Source organism: Mirounga leonina, unplaced genomic scaffold (assembly GCF_011800145.1).
Source record: "Mirounga leonina isolate KUSES-001 unplaced genomic scaffold, KU_Mleo_1.0 Mir_114, whole genome shotgun sequence".
NCBI lineage: Eukaryota > Metazoa > Chordata > Mammalia > Carnivora > Phocidae > Mirounga > Mirounga leonina.
In genome coordinates, this window is record NW_023270265.1 from 4,863,491 (window position 1) to 4,877,155 (window position 13,665).

At 38.5% G+C, this 13,665-nt stretch overlaps 1 protein-coding gene and 1 pseudogene across 13 annotated transcripts in view; one reads left to right on the forward strand and one right to left on the reverse strand.

Annotated features, from left to right (window-relative positions):
• The window catches only part of KCNMA1 (potassium calcium-activated channel subfamily M alpha 1), a 725,292-nt gene that overhangs the window by 18,778 nt on the left and 692,849 nt on the right, over positions 1-13,665 (reverse strand). The window lies entirely within an intron of this gene.
• Positions 3,782-3,870, forward strand: LOC117998798 (annotated as a pseudogene).

Below are 13,665 nucleotides of genomic sequence, written 5' to 3' on the forward strand. Positions count from 1 at the left end.
TAAATTAATTAAATAAATATATTTACAAAGAAATGTCTAGAAGAAGCAAATCTATAAAGATAGGTGGTAGATTAATGGTTGCTTAGGGCTGGGGGAAGGGGACAGAGGTTAGTGGGGGTTGCTAAAGCATACGGAGGGTTTTTTTGAGGCAATGAAAATGTTCTAAAATTGACTGGTGAAGGTTGTACATATTTCTGATTACACTAAAAATCACAGAATTGTACATTTTAAATGGGAGAATCTTACTTATAAAGAGAAATAGTTAAAAGGTAACTAAACTTATAATGGCCAGATTTTTATCCATTAAGAAGCAATAATTAACGATACTGTATTGTACATAGAAAAATTTAAGTGGGTAGATCTCATGTGAAGTGTTTTTACCAAAACAACAATGAAAAAGAGGCACTATGTTGCAGAACTAAAAATCACATGCACACAAAATCAGTGGTGTGGAAGTAAGACTAAGAAGTTGGCCGAAACTACATAGAGAAATATGTAGAGACCTTTCTTTCTTTCTTTTTTTTTTTTTAAAGATTTTATTTATTTATTTGACAGAGAGAGAGAGACACAGCAAGAGAGGGAACACAAGCAGGGGGAGTGGGAGAGGGAGAAGCAGGCTCCCCGCAGAGCAGGGAGCCTGATGCGGGACTCGATCCCAGGACCCTGGGATCATGACCTGAGCTGAAGGCAGTCGCTTAACCAACTGAGCCACCCAGGCGCCCTGTAGAGAACTTTCTTTTTCTTTTTCTTCTTCTCTTTCTTTCTTTCTTTCTTTCTTTCTTTCTTTCTTTCTTTCTTTCTTTCTTTCTTCTTTCTTTCTTTTTCTTTCTCTTTCTTTCTTTCTTTCTTTCTTTCTTTCTTTCTTTCTTTCTTTCTTTCTTCTTCCTTCCTTCCTTCCTTCCTTCCTTCCTTCCTTCCTTCCTTCCTTCCTTCCTTCCTTCCTTTCTTTCTTGTCTATCTGCCTGTCTGCCTTCCTGCCTGTCTTTTTTATGAGAATGTTAGTAGATGTTGAGGAAAGACAACAGAGGTCAAATTGATAAATAGTGTTTACAAGTTAACACTGTAAACAAAATTCAAGCAGGTCAAAATGAGTAAGCAAGCAAGGAAACAAATGAACACAACCTGTCTTGAGCTGAAGAATGAACAGAGGATGTGGCTCACCAAGTGAATGTGGCCATCATCTAAATCTGTAACAGGTGAATATTTAAATTTAAAATATTAAATGAAGAAAAAATGTCACCTAACACAATGCTGTGAGGAAAAAAATATGCACACGATCAGGTTAGCCAGAGACTTCTCTAGAAAACTTAAGAATGATGCCAACTGAGTTTGGAAAGGACACATTTATTCCAAGAATTCTACATGCAGCTAAATCATCAATCATTTGTGAAAGCAATAGAAATATTAAAAAAAAAAACAACAGAAATATTTTTGAATCTCTGAGTGCCTAAGCATTTATTGATTTACTTCATTAAAAAAAATAAGGAACAAAAGTCAGCATCCTTCAAGATCATTTGAAACTTTTAGAAATTAAGAAATGAGCAAATTTGGTTTTAAAATACTGGTGAAATATATTGAAACATGGAATTTAAGAAATGGTTGTATGTTTTATTACTAAACTAAATGCAAACATCAAAAATAATTCTTGAAAGAAAAAATGACAAAATTATTTGTTAATATGGTAATATTAATTTATTTTTAAAAGTCAGAAAAATGAGGTAGGAGAGAGGAGGATGGATATAAAGGAAGAATCAAGAGCTAAATTTTTCTAGATAATAATGCTAAGAAAATATACTTTCAAACATATTTATAGAATGTCTGGTAACCACTAATTAGAATCAAAAATAGAATATAGATAGTTTACTCATCACTAGAGAAACTATGCATACCAAAATATAGCCTATATACCCAAAGATGGATAATAAAAGACACAATTATAGAAGCATGTATAAAGCATAATGCAAAATTATAGCATTATATTTTAATAACTAAACATAAATGAGCTAAAGGATTTGATTAAATTGCAAAGGTTCTCAGACTTATTCAAAAGCCAAAATAAAAATCAAACTCAGATATTTTCAGAGAGAAATAGGAAAAAGCAAAACAAAATAGGCATACAAAACTGTATTTCAAGGGAAAATTTTTCAATGTTACATTAAGCAAGTTAGCTTTGTATTGATAGTTAAAATTTACAATAAAGATATAACCTACTTATGCACAAAATAATATAACTGAAATATAGAAAGTAAAACTAATTAGCAATTAGAGTAAAATAAATGTGGATTGAGAGTGATATGTAAAATATCACTGTGTTTCTAGCTTCAGTAGCTCACACAGACCAAACTATGAGAAAATTAAGGATATAATGAAAGTGCTTTAGTAGATTTGTGCTAAATTTTGCAACATTTTTAGATAGCTTCCAAACAGTAATTACAAAAAAACGATCAACAGCTCAAAGTATAAAATTTCAATATATACAATAAAGCATAAGCTGTAGAGTCTACATTTAGAAAATTAAGATAATAGTAGAAATAAAAGTAAATATCCCAACATCTCCAGGCTTAAAAGAAAAGTATTCTAAAACCTAACTATAGGTCAAGATGGAAATCAAACTTAGAATATAGAGTATTTAAAAGTTAACTATTTGAAAATGGCATATAAGAATGTCATGGATTGAGGCCAAAGCTACAGAAACAAATTCAGAGCCTTAAGTGATTTTATTATTAAGTACAAAAGAATTACAATAAATAATGCTAAGCATTAAAAGAACTGTCTTTTACTGTTCTTTTTTTATTTTAGAAAAGCAGAAGGATAAAATAATAAAGCATCAATTAATGAAATCACAAGAGGATATTTATTAAAATGATAAATATAAGAAATAATTCTTCGAAAAACTAAACAAGCCTATGACAAATATAACTAAAAAAATAAAATGAGAAATAAGAAAGAGAATATAGTGTCATACATGTTTGAGAATTAACACTCCTATCCCGGAAGCTCTCTTTAGTATCACAGCTCCTGGTCATGCATAGGAACAGCTACTGTTGTTCAAGGGAAAGCAAAATAATGACCATCCATAGAGAAGATTATTACGAAAAAATAAAAAAGAATACCATATTCCTTAACACGTCAACTGGATGTTATAATGTCTTATTTTTTCCAGTAAAATTTTTAAGTTTGATATATGTCATAGATTCAACTGGACTTTTAATATTTATTTATTTATTTGTTTATTTTGCGAGAGAGACAGAGACAGAGAGAGAGAGAGAGAGAGAGAGAGAGTGTGTGTGTGTGTGTGTGTGTGTGTAGGGGAGGGGTGGCAGAGGGGCGGAGAGAATCTACGCAGGCTCCATGCTTAGCCCAGAGCCAGACATGGGGCTCCACAAGGGGCTCTATCTCAAGACCCTGAGATCATGCCCTGAGCCAAAATCAAGAGTCGGGAAGCTTCACCCACTGAGCCACCCAAGTGCCCCTCAACTGGACTTTTTAAAAACTTGATACAACTATGCTAAATTTCCTCTGGAAGCAGTTTATGAAATTGTCCTCCCAGGGACTGTAATAAATATTAAATATTTCATAACTTAACATTGTAGACAATAGTAAAAATGAGAAGACCAATCAACCAGAATAGATTACTGAGAACAATAGTCTAATAGTTCTATGTACAAATGCAGGAGCTGGCAAATCTGGCCCTTGGGCCAAATCCAACCTGCCACCTGTTTTCTTAAATAAAGTTTTATTGGGACCTAGACATACCCATTTGTTTACAAATGGGCTTTTAAAGACTATACTTTCAGGGATCATTTCTATAGTTTATTACAAATGGGCTTTTATGCTATAATGACAGAAGTCAAGTACTTTCAACAGAGTCTTTATGGTTCTCAAAAACCTAAGATATTCACCACCTGGCCCTCTACAAAAAAAATTTGCTGATCTGTTCTTTAATATGATAAGGAAAGCATCATACACCGTAAGGAAAAAAATGTTTTTTCAAGAAATGATTTAGGGATAACTGGCTATCTGGAAAAAATTCTTCAACAATATGGTAATGATTAAATAAATCATGATATACTTATATTACTTACATTGTCCAGATATTTATGTTTTCAGAGAATATTTAATGGCATAGTAACAATTATATGATGTAATAGTAAAATATGCAAAAAGGCAGGATCCAAAAAACAACATGACATAAAATTCATGTTAAAAGGGCAGACCTCGGGGCACCTGGGTGGCTCAGTCCGGTAAGCGTCTGCCTTTGGCTCAGGTCATGATCCCAGCGTCCTGGGATGGAGCCCCACATCGGGTGCCACTCTCAGCAGGAACCCAGATTCTCCCTCTCCCTCTGCCTGCCTGTCTGCCTACTTGTGATCTCTCTCTCTGTCAAATAAATAAATAAAATCTTTAAAAAAATTAAAAAGGCAGACCTCAAGTGATACAGGTTTATTCATGTAAAAATAATTGTACTTAGTACCCCCAAATTTTACTTGGTGATTAACTCTTGGTGATAGAATTCTGACTGATTTTAATTTTTTCCTATAATTTTATTTATTTTACATATTTTGACCGTGAAAATATATTTATATTAAATTTCTAAAAAAGGAAATGAATGAAATTCATATAACTCAGTAGCAAAAAAACACGAAAAAATCCTATTCAAAATGGGCAAAGAAACTGAATAGACATTTTTCCAAAGAAGACATACAAATGGCCAACAGGTACATGGAAAGGTGCTCAACATCACTAACCATCAAGGAAATGCAAATCAAAACCACAATGAGCTATCACCTCACAACTGCTAGAATGACTGTTGTCAAAAAGGCAAGAAATACACGTTGATGAGGATGAAGAGAAAAGGAGACCCCTGTGCACTGTGGTTGTGAATGTAAATAGGTGCAGCCACTATGAAAAACAGTATAACTGTTCCTCAAAAAATTACAAATAGTACTACCATATGATCCAGCAATTCCCCTTCTTGGTATATCTGAAGGATGCAAAATCACTATCTCAAAGATACCGCTGCACTCCCATATTCACTGCAAAACTTTTTACAGTAGCCAAGACATGCAAACAACCTAAGTGTCCATTGACAGATGAGTGGATAAAGAGAATGTGGTGTGTGTGTGTATGTATATGTATATATATATATAACGGAATACTACTCAGCCATAAAAAGAAGGAAATCCTGCCATTTGCAACAACATGGATGAATCCTGAGAGCATTACGTTAAGTGAAATAAGTCTAAGAGAGAAATCCAAATATTGTATAATCTCACTTACATGTGGAAACTGGGGGAAAAAAAAAAAAAAAAAAAACCTGACCTCACAGAGACAAGAGAACAGATTGGTGGTTGTCCAGGGCTGGACATGGGGGGTGGGGGGAAACAGGTAAAGGTGGTCAAAGGACACAAGTTTCCAGTAAGATGAATTCCATTCATTCCATAAGATGATTACGTTCTGGGGATGTAATGTACAGCAGTTAACAGTACTGTTGTATATTTAAAAGTTGCCAAGAGAGTAGATTTTAAAAGTTCTCATACACCCACACAAATATACAGCTATGTGAGGAGATCAATGTGTCAACTAACCCTACTGTGGCAATCATTTCTCAATATATGCATATATCAAGTCATTACACTATATACCTTAAATGTACATAGTGTTATAAGTTCATTATATCTCAATAAAACTGGGCCAAAGAAAGGAAGCAAATGTTATAAAATAGTGCAAGGCAAAAAATGCAGCCACAAACAACCTGATGAAAATATAGCTGAATATTTAACTGATCTCAGGATACCTGATAGTTCTCTTATTCAGCAGGCACTTTTGAAGCAAAAACACTATAGAATAATTCACAAAAGTAAATATGCATTTACATGATTACATATAAGTTAAAAGTTTAGATACTTCAAAAATTATCATAAACACAATTAAAGGGCCTTCTAGAGAAAATGATAATCAGTGCCGGCTGGAGCACATGGGATAGGATTTACACACCCATGATGGCAGTATGAATTAATAGGAGAGAATCCAGCCATATGCATCAAGAGCTTTGAACGTGTTCCTATTTGTTAAAAACCCAGTAAGTTTGCCTCAAGATAATAAATTGCTTCTTGTTCAAAGATCATGTGCAATAATGTTTATCACAGGGTTAATTATTGTTAAAACAAAAAATTTTTAACGTGAAATGTCTCATGATAGGTAAATAATGGTTAAAGAGGTTCTGGAATATCTATAGGTTAGAGTCTCAGGAAGTCCTATGGAGGCATTGCAAATTCATGATACTCAATAATACAACATGATTAAATGCTCTGGATAAAATACTAAGTGTTAAAAGAAAAGAAAAAAAAAACAAGATATAAAACTGGGTGATCCATATTTATCCATCTGGGAGGAAATATACCAAAATATTAATCATGCTTATCTTTGGGTATTGTAAATATGGTTCACTTAAATGTTTTTCTTTATATAGTTCTGTGCTTTCAAAATATCCCACACAACATGAATAACTTTTCTAATGAAAACTGTCAATGATTTTTAAACATAAAACACTGTAAGTTCTGCTTTGCAATGATAAGTTTAGAAGGTCAACATGAAAGGTTATTGTTTTGTCAAATCTCAAGGATTTGACCTCAACATGTTTCCCCTTCTGTGTTGAAATCAGTTACACTGTAACAGCACAGAATTTTTGATCAATCAGTCGCTGACATTTATTGAGCATCTACTAATCCCTAGGTCTTTGTTTGGCTTGCAATTGTATTCTATTCAAAGAGTGTGTCACTTACAAAATTTCCCATCAACGGGTATAATTTCAGGGTGGGTCACAGGGTTTTATGGGTAGCTGAACAGCTCTGGAACCACTCATAACTCTGAACACAAATCTCTACCCTCCAACCTGTATCCTAGATCTCTCTCCTTGATTCTCCCATGCAGGCATCAAGGAGCCTCACTGTGGGCAGCAATATCTGCTATGACAGAGAATAATGACGTCTGTCTCTCAGCAGAGCACTCCTGCTCCCATTTGGTTGGCTCAATATTCAGCTGCAGAGAAGTACTTTGAGCATTTCATGTGGGTGTGTTCTGAGCACATATCAAGGTTTCTTTGTGATCTGAGCAACTTAGTGAAAAGACAATGCTTTTCTTGAAAAAGGATGTCTAGTTGGTCATAACGGAAGGCACAAATTTCTTCATACATTGATTGGTCGGCAGCTAAGCCGCAAATCCAGAGCTTTCTGCATAGAAAGTGGCTGTTTCAGTACCATGCAGCAAACAGATGCTAGGCCCGCAAATGCCAATTATAACAGACAATCCCTATGGAGAATGTGCCAGCTAGAACAAACTTCTGTACAACTCACCCGACCCAGAGGGTATCATTTTTTTCTGGATTAAAGAAAACACTAGAATCGAAGAAACACAAACTTCCGAAGGGAGGATTGTAATATGGAAGTGTGATCTTTCGCCTCCTGAGCTACCCATGTAGTCTAAGGAATATGGGAGTCTCTCTTCCCACTACCAACGTCGGGGTTCCACCCCTAGTCAGGGAAGCCTTTCTTCCCGATAAGACAACAAGACACCCCTGGTTATGTGTACTGACCTCAGAATTCAGCTTGTATGGTTTTAAATCCCTGATTCACCATTCAACACCTATGACAATGGGAATGTTGCCTGACTTTTCTATGCTTCCAATTCCTCATCCATGTAACAGGAACACAAAAACCCCAGTGCAGGCCAGCTTATAGGATAGCGTTAAATGAGATACTTCGTATAACTTCAAATGCACAACAAATAAACGGTAGCTTATAAAAATAACAACCGGCTAGCAATGCAACCAATTTGGAAAATTCCCTCTCTCTGTGTTTCTGTGTTCTCATCTCTTATATCAGAGATCTGGCCCAGATCACACACATAGCCTCCTTGGCCTCTGAACTTTGACATTTCTCAGATCCCATATGTAGACGGAGTAAGAAGCATGGAGGAAGCCGAGAAATGCTGGGCAGAGGACCTGACTGCACAGGGAAATCTGAGCCTGCAGTGCCACCTAGCCTGCTCTGAGGACACCCCTCTGCGCCTGTGTTTCTAACTCACTGGTGCATCTTCCTCTTTTTATTTTTTTAAAGTATAATTACCAGAGCTTATGTTTCACAGTTAATGCTGTCAAGCCTTTTAAACTAATTGGTCTTTTATAGAAAATTTAACTGAAAATTAACACATCTTTTAATAACATTGCCTTAACTTTAATGGCACTTTGCCTTTCGTTTATAATTGCTCTAAAATTGTCATTTTCCATGCCACAGCTGCCATTTTTTAGATTTGTTAGTTTTCATGGTGTAGATTTTTATTTTTAGTATTTTTCTTTCATGAAGGATGAGAACGATTTGATTTTTTTTTTTTTTTTTTTTCAATCCTGGCCCTGCCTGGCCTGATGTGACAGTGGTGAAACGTTCTGGGTGCAACAGAGCACGCTCCCATTTGCCACATGGACACCAGTGCTAGGTCCTCTGCCTCGGGATGGCCCATGGGCCGTCCCTCACCTTGCGAGCAGAAGAAATGAGGCTCTTGAGTGGAGTGTAAGGAAGAGGGCCAGGGAGGAGTCATTTGTTTATGTAACATGGCACCGGATTAGCTTGGAGAACTTGGTCTGCTCCATGACACCCTCCTGGGGTGCAGCCAAAACACAATTACAATTAAGAGAGCAAATCATGTGGGTCCATCTTCCAGATGGTCACATTCTTCAGTCTTACCAACATAAGCCCAGTTATTTCTGACAGAGACCAGCTCTGATATTAGAGAATAGAATAGAGAAACATATAACATATGTGTGTGAGTACACACACATACGTGTATGTACACACACATATATAATAAATCTACTTCTTTGTAGTTACATTTGATCTGAAGAAATATTTGTCTATTCTGTGAAAGACTTTCATCTACCTTTGTTCTTACCCGATTACGCTAACGTGATAAGGGGTTGTTAATATCATTCCCATTAACAGTTGGACCCAACTGAGTCCCAGACAGTGGAAAAGACATGCATGGGCTGCTGGTGAGCTGGGACTGGAACCTGTACGACCTAATTCGTGGGCCAGTGCCACACTGTTTCTCCTGTAAGTCCTCGCCTTTGTTATGAAATGCAAATTCATTGAACATGCAAATACCCACCCTGGGCATTGGTGCAGTGAGCAAAGCAAAGACACGCTTGGCACAAAATGCTCATACTGAAGTTTTTCTTGGGCGCCTGGGGGATTCAGCAGCAGGGATTCCAAAAAAGGTTGAGGGTTCAAAGAAAATGGACATCATGTGCTCATCCTTCTGACTCCAAGGACAGGCCCATGTCCAGAAGCCCAAGGATGCTGGCTGACTAGAGCCGTACAGGCTCACAAAATTAGAAGCAGGAGGCCTGTAAGTCTGGTTCAGTGGGATGCATAGGCGGGGACCAGTGGGATGGGTGAAGCAGGCCTGGAGAGTTCAACAGCGAACATGGTGGGCTGTAATTAAGGGAAGCATAACTCAGCTCTAGCCAACTGGTGCTTTGTGGGTATCCGGGAATCTGCTTTGTGACTCCAAACAAAATAAGCCGGAAATCCATATTTTATGTGTAACCTTATGATCTTAAAATATTGGCCACAAATTCCATTTAAAAATGAAAAACTTTGGGAAATGCAGAACTTGTCTGTGGGATGCGTGTTGCCTGTAATGTGCCATTTTGAGACTTTTATGAGAGACGATTCATTAGAAGCCAGAGATCAATCCAGCTCCTCATGCCAATACATTGTGCTGTTTCTCTTCCCTTCTTCTCTTAAAATGAGTGCAGTAGGATGGAGTGTGGGACAGAAAAATAATCGGGGGTTACTTCAGGAGTCAACTCAGTGATGGGTGCGCCCCTCCAGCCAGCACACACAGGAAGCGGTGACCTCAGGAGGATCCTGCTGGGATCCAAAGGAAGATGACTGAAGTGTTTAATCCTGACTGAGAACTTGATGGGACATGGTCTTTTGTACTCCGAATACTCACAGTGTGGACAGTAGCTTTGCCTGTCTGACTGCTTCTTGCATGTCCCTCCCCTGTATCTACCATGTTCCAAGCATGACAGCCTTCAACAACTCCCTCAGACCCCCCAAAGTCAGCTCGGCACCACTGTTCAGCTTTGCCCCCCGATCTGTCTCCTGCCTTGGAAACCGCATCACCCTCGCCCCCACGTGCTCTCTTCTGACTTTTCAGCGTCAGCTTCCAAGTTTTCAGCTGAGACAACTTTACTCTGACCATTGCGGCTAACACAGGTCTCCACACCCATTCGAACGATTTTATGTTCTTCAAATCCGTTTCGCCCATTTGATTTTATTCATTTACTACTACCGATGGTAGCTATCATTACTGATTTACATAATTAGCTCCCACTAGAATGAAAGTTCCAACAACATGAGGGCAGGGTCTTCCTCTTTCTCCTCCACTGCTAAATCCCCAGCATCCAAATAGTGCCTGGCATTTAGTTAAGTGCTCAGTGAAGGCAATGATCAATAATAATAAATACAATATTGAGCTTGTCATGTGTGAAGTGCGGCACTAATCACTTTACAGCCTTAACTCACTTATTTATCTCAACAATTCTATGAGGTAAGTGCTATTATTATCCCAATTTTAAAGATGATAAAAGCGAGGCACAGAGAGATTAAGTTTACGCCGCCAGTAAATGCTGGTGCTGGGATCTGCATCCGGGAAGTCTGGCTCTTGGTTCATGACTTTTCTGCCTAGGGAGGGGCCAGGTAGAACTCAAATTGGGGCTGTGGGTGGGGCGAGGGGTGTCTGTGGAAAAGAAGTCTGAACACTTGAGCGCCAGTCTCGGCTCTAAATACAGAGACGCTTCCTTTCATCTTTTCCGTGTGTGTGTGAGCAGCAAGCTGGTACCACTCCGAAAAATACATCGCCTAGTTGTGAGCCTCTTCCTAGAGGCACATTCCCACAAGCATAATCATTGCCTCTGATCATGTGTTTCTGCTGTTGATTAGCAGGAGAAAGCCGTGAGGCCATGTCTGCAACATCCCTATCTGTTCAGGGATGCTTGTGACGAATCAAAACATTATTCTTTAAACAAATGAAGCAGTAAGCAGCAGGAGTTGAGTTATGAAGGACAATATTCAGGGGATGTTTAGACACATGATTAAGTGGCAATTTGGGGGCTAGAAAAAGGAGATCATGGACATCTGAGGAGGTGAGTGTGTGTGAACATCGTGGAGTTGCTTGTAAGCGAATGACTGGGATGGAAGCTTACCTCTGGTTCCTGCTGCTTGGAGTCTCAATTTCCCAATTTACATTCCTGCCAACCTTTTCAAATCCTTCTAATTACTGCCTTGGTTCCTGACTAGTCTCCTGGTTTTTCATAAATTAGGGTTGGGGTGGAATGCAAAGAAATCACAGGTAACATTTTTGTCAGAAGGCCCGATTCAACTGGGTCTGCTGAGCCAGACCCAATGCAAGACGTCACCGTGGAACTTGTTCATCCCAGACAAGGAAAACCAGGCCTGGAACCATCGGATAGGCGTTTTGACTAATGATCTGAAAAGTCACTGTCAGTGCAACAGTTAAATACGTCTTGCTTCAGGTTTATTCACATTATTGTCCGAAAGATCAGTCACTGTGGCTGAAGTGCCTTGCACAGTTCTGGGCCCTCAATAAATGAAGCTGATGGTGATTACAATGACTGTTACTAGATTCCTGATACTCTTCTTTCCCAGGCTGGAATTCAGAAGGAATGCTTCGGGGCAGACCGGTCGCATCCACACGTGTCTTAGCTCCTCTCTCCCAGACACTTCAGTTTGCATTTCAAAGGAGATTAGAGATGGCTTCTTAAAAATTTCAAACCAACCCACTTCGATTTCTCATCTGAGTTTCCAAGAACTGACTCACTGGTGGTGCTATAGACGGACAGAGGTGCAGCTCAGATCCAGAGGGGCCCCCTACCCCCACCCCATGGCCACCCAGTGCCCCTCCGGTTGTATAGGGGTGAAGTTCTTTGCTGCTTAAAATCCATTTTATGGGCTTACTGGTATGAGGGGCTGGCTTCACGGGCGTGTGGCCTGTGCGGTCACCCATGGTCCATGCTCAGAAGGGCCCCTCACTTGGCTTAAAGCTCTGCAGTCATCATTTTGAAATTCTTAATAACGTATGAAAAAGTGGCCTTGCTAATTATATAGCTGCCTGGAATATCCTGCATGTCTGATATGTAGAAACATAAATAATTGTATAAGTTTGGATTTTATAAAATGTTAATAGAGTATTTTGGAGTTCTTGGGGGAAAAAAAAAGCTACTGTACCCAGTTTAACCATCTTTTAGTGAGACCAGTCTTCTGGATTCTCTCTAATTAGGATCAGAAGTAAAATGAAATTTCTAAAGAGATGAATTACAGAAATCCATTGGAAACTGAAGACCAGTACAGACAATTTGGCCCTGTATGAGCACATCCTGTAGCTTTCGTCATTCCTTCTGGCTTGCTTAAGGAGTTTCGACAAACTGAGCCCAACATCACCAGCAGGTAGAGAGGTTAGGCCCAGAACCATCAGGCCATCAGAAAAAAATCACAAGTCCTGGGAAACCGAGAGCGCCTTCTCTAGTGACCTTTTTCTCTCCTTCTTGGCTTTGGAAAGCAAAGGTCTGGCATGACGCCTAGTCAACCTTAATTCAGATGAATATTGTTTCATAATTATTTTTAAATCCATAATTCTAATTTTTAAAATAAGATATGCTTGCAGCTGGACCACATTCAGGAATATAGAATAACCTAAATTAGTCTTAAAAAGCTTTGTTTTTTCTTTCCTCAAATAGGGGTTCTTCTGGGATTAGCTTTAACGAATAGAGAAGAATAATGCATAATTAGCATATCAGTTGTTTAACACATTCAGGAGAATAGCCTTCTTAAGCACTTTAAGAAATGTATGTATATAAAAAAAAAAAAAGAAATGTATGTATATAAAAACTCTCGGAGCTATGTTTATGGTTTTAATGTGTTCAATAAAACTCCTGTTCATGGATTCCTCAAAGGTCAGTTTTTATCCAGCTTATGTCTGTATTTTCATAAATTGTGAATTTGAGAATTCCAAAATAAAGAGGCTTTTCTCTATAATAAATAAAGACACTCAGTGGGAACACTTCACAATCCCCACTTGTAACCCATTCTACTGTCTGCTTTTGCCTTTCGCAATTCAAGAGAGCTCCATGAACTGGGGCCTACTTTTTAATACGTTACTTGTTTTTGGTCTCAAAAGTGAAAAAAACAATGCCTTGATTGTTTGGTGCATATCAAGTTATAAAAGAAACCAATGATGCTTTTGACCCCTAAGACAGCCCACCCTCCTCTCTCTGCTACTACTTCATTCCCTCCCAGCAGCAGAGAACTGGCCAGACCTGACCCTCGTGCATGGTCCTCTCCCAGGCCTTACATTTCAGTGGCGAGCAGTGACCTAGGAGTCACCCTCGACACTTTGTCCTCTTCCATATTCTGCTCATATTCAATCTATCCCCAAGCCCTATCAATCTTCCTGACCAACACCACTCAGATGCACCCATCTCCCTCTACCTCTGCCAGCTCTATCCTTATCCAAACTTTGATAGCCCCAAATTCAGATTTCCTGCTGCCATCTTGCCTCCTGAGCCATCCTCCACACACCAGC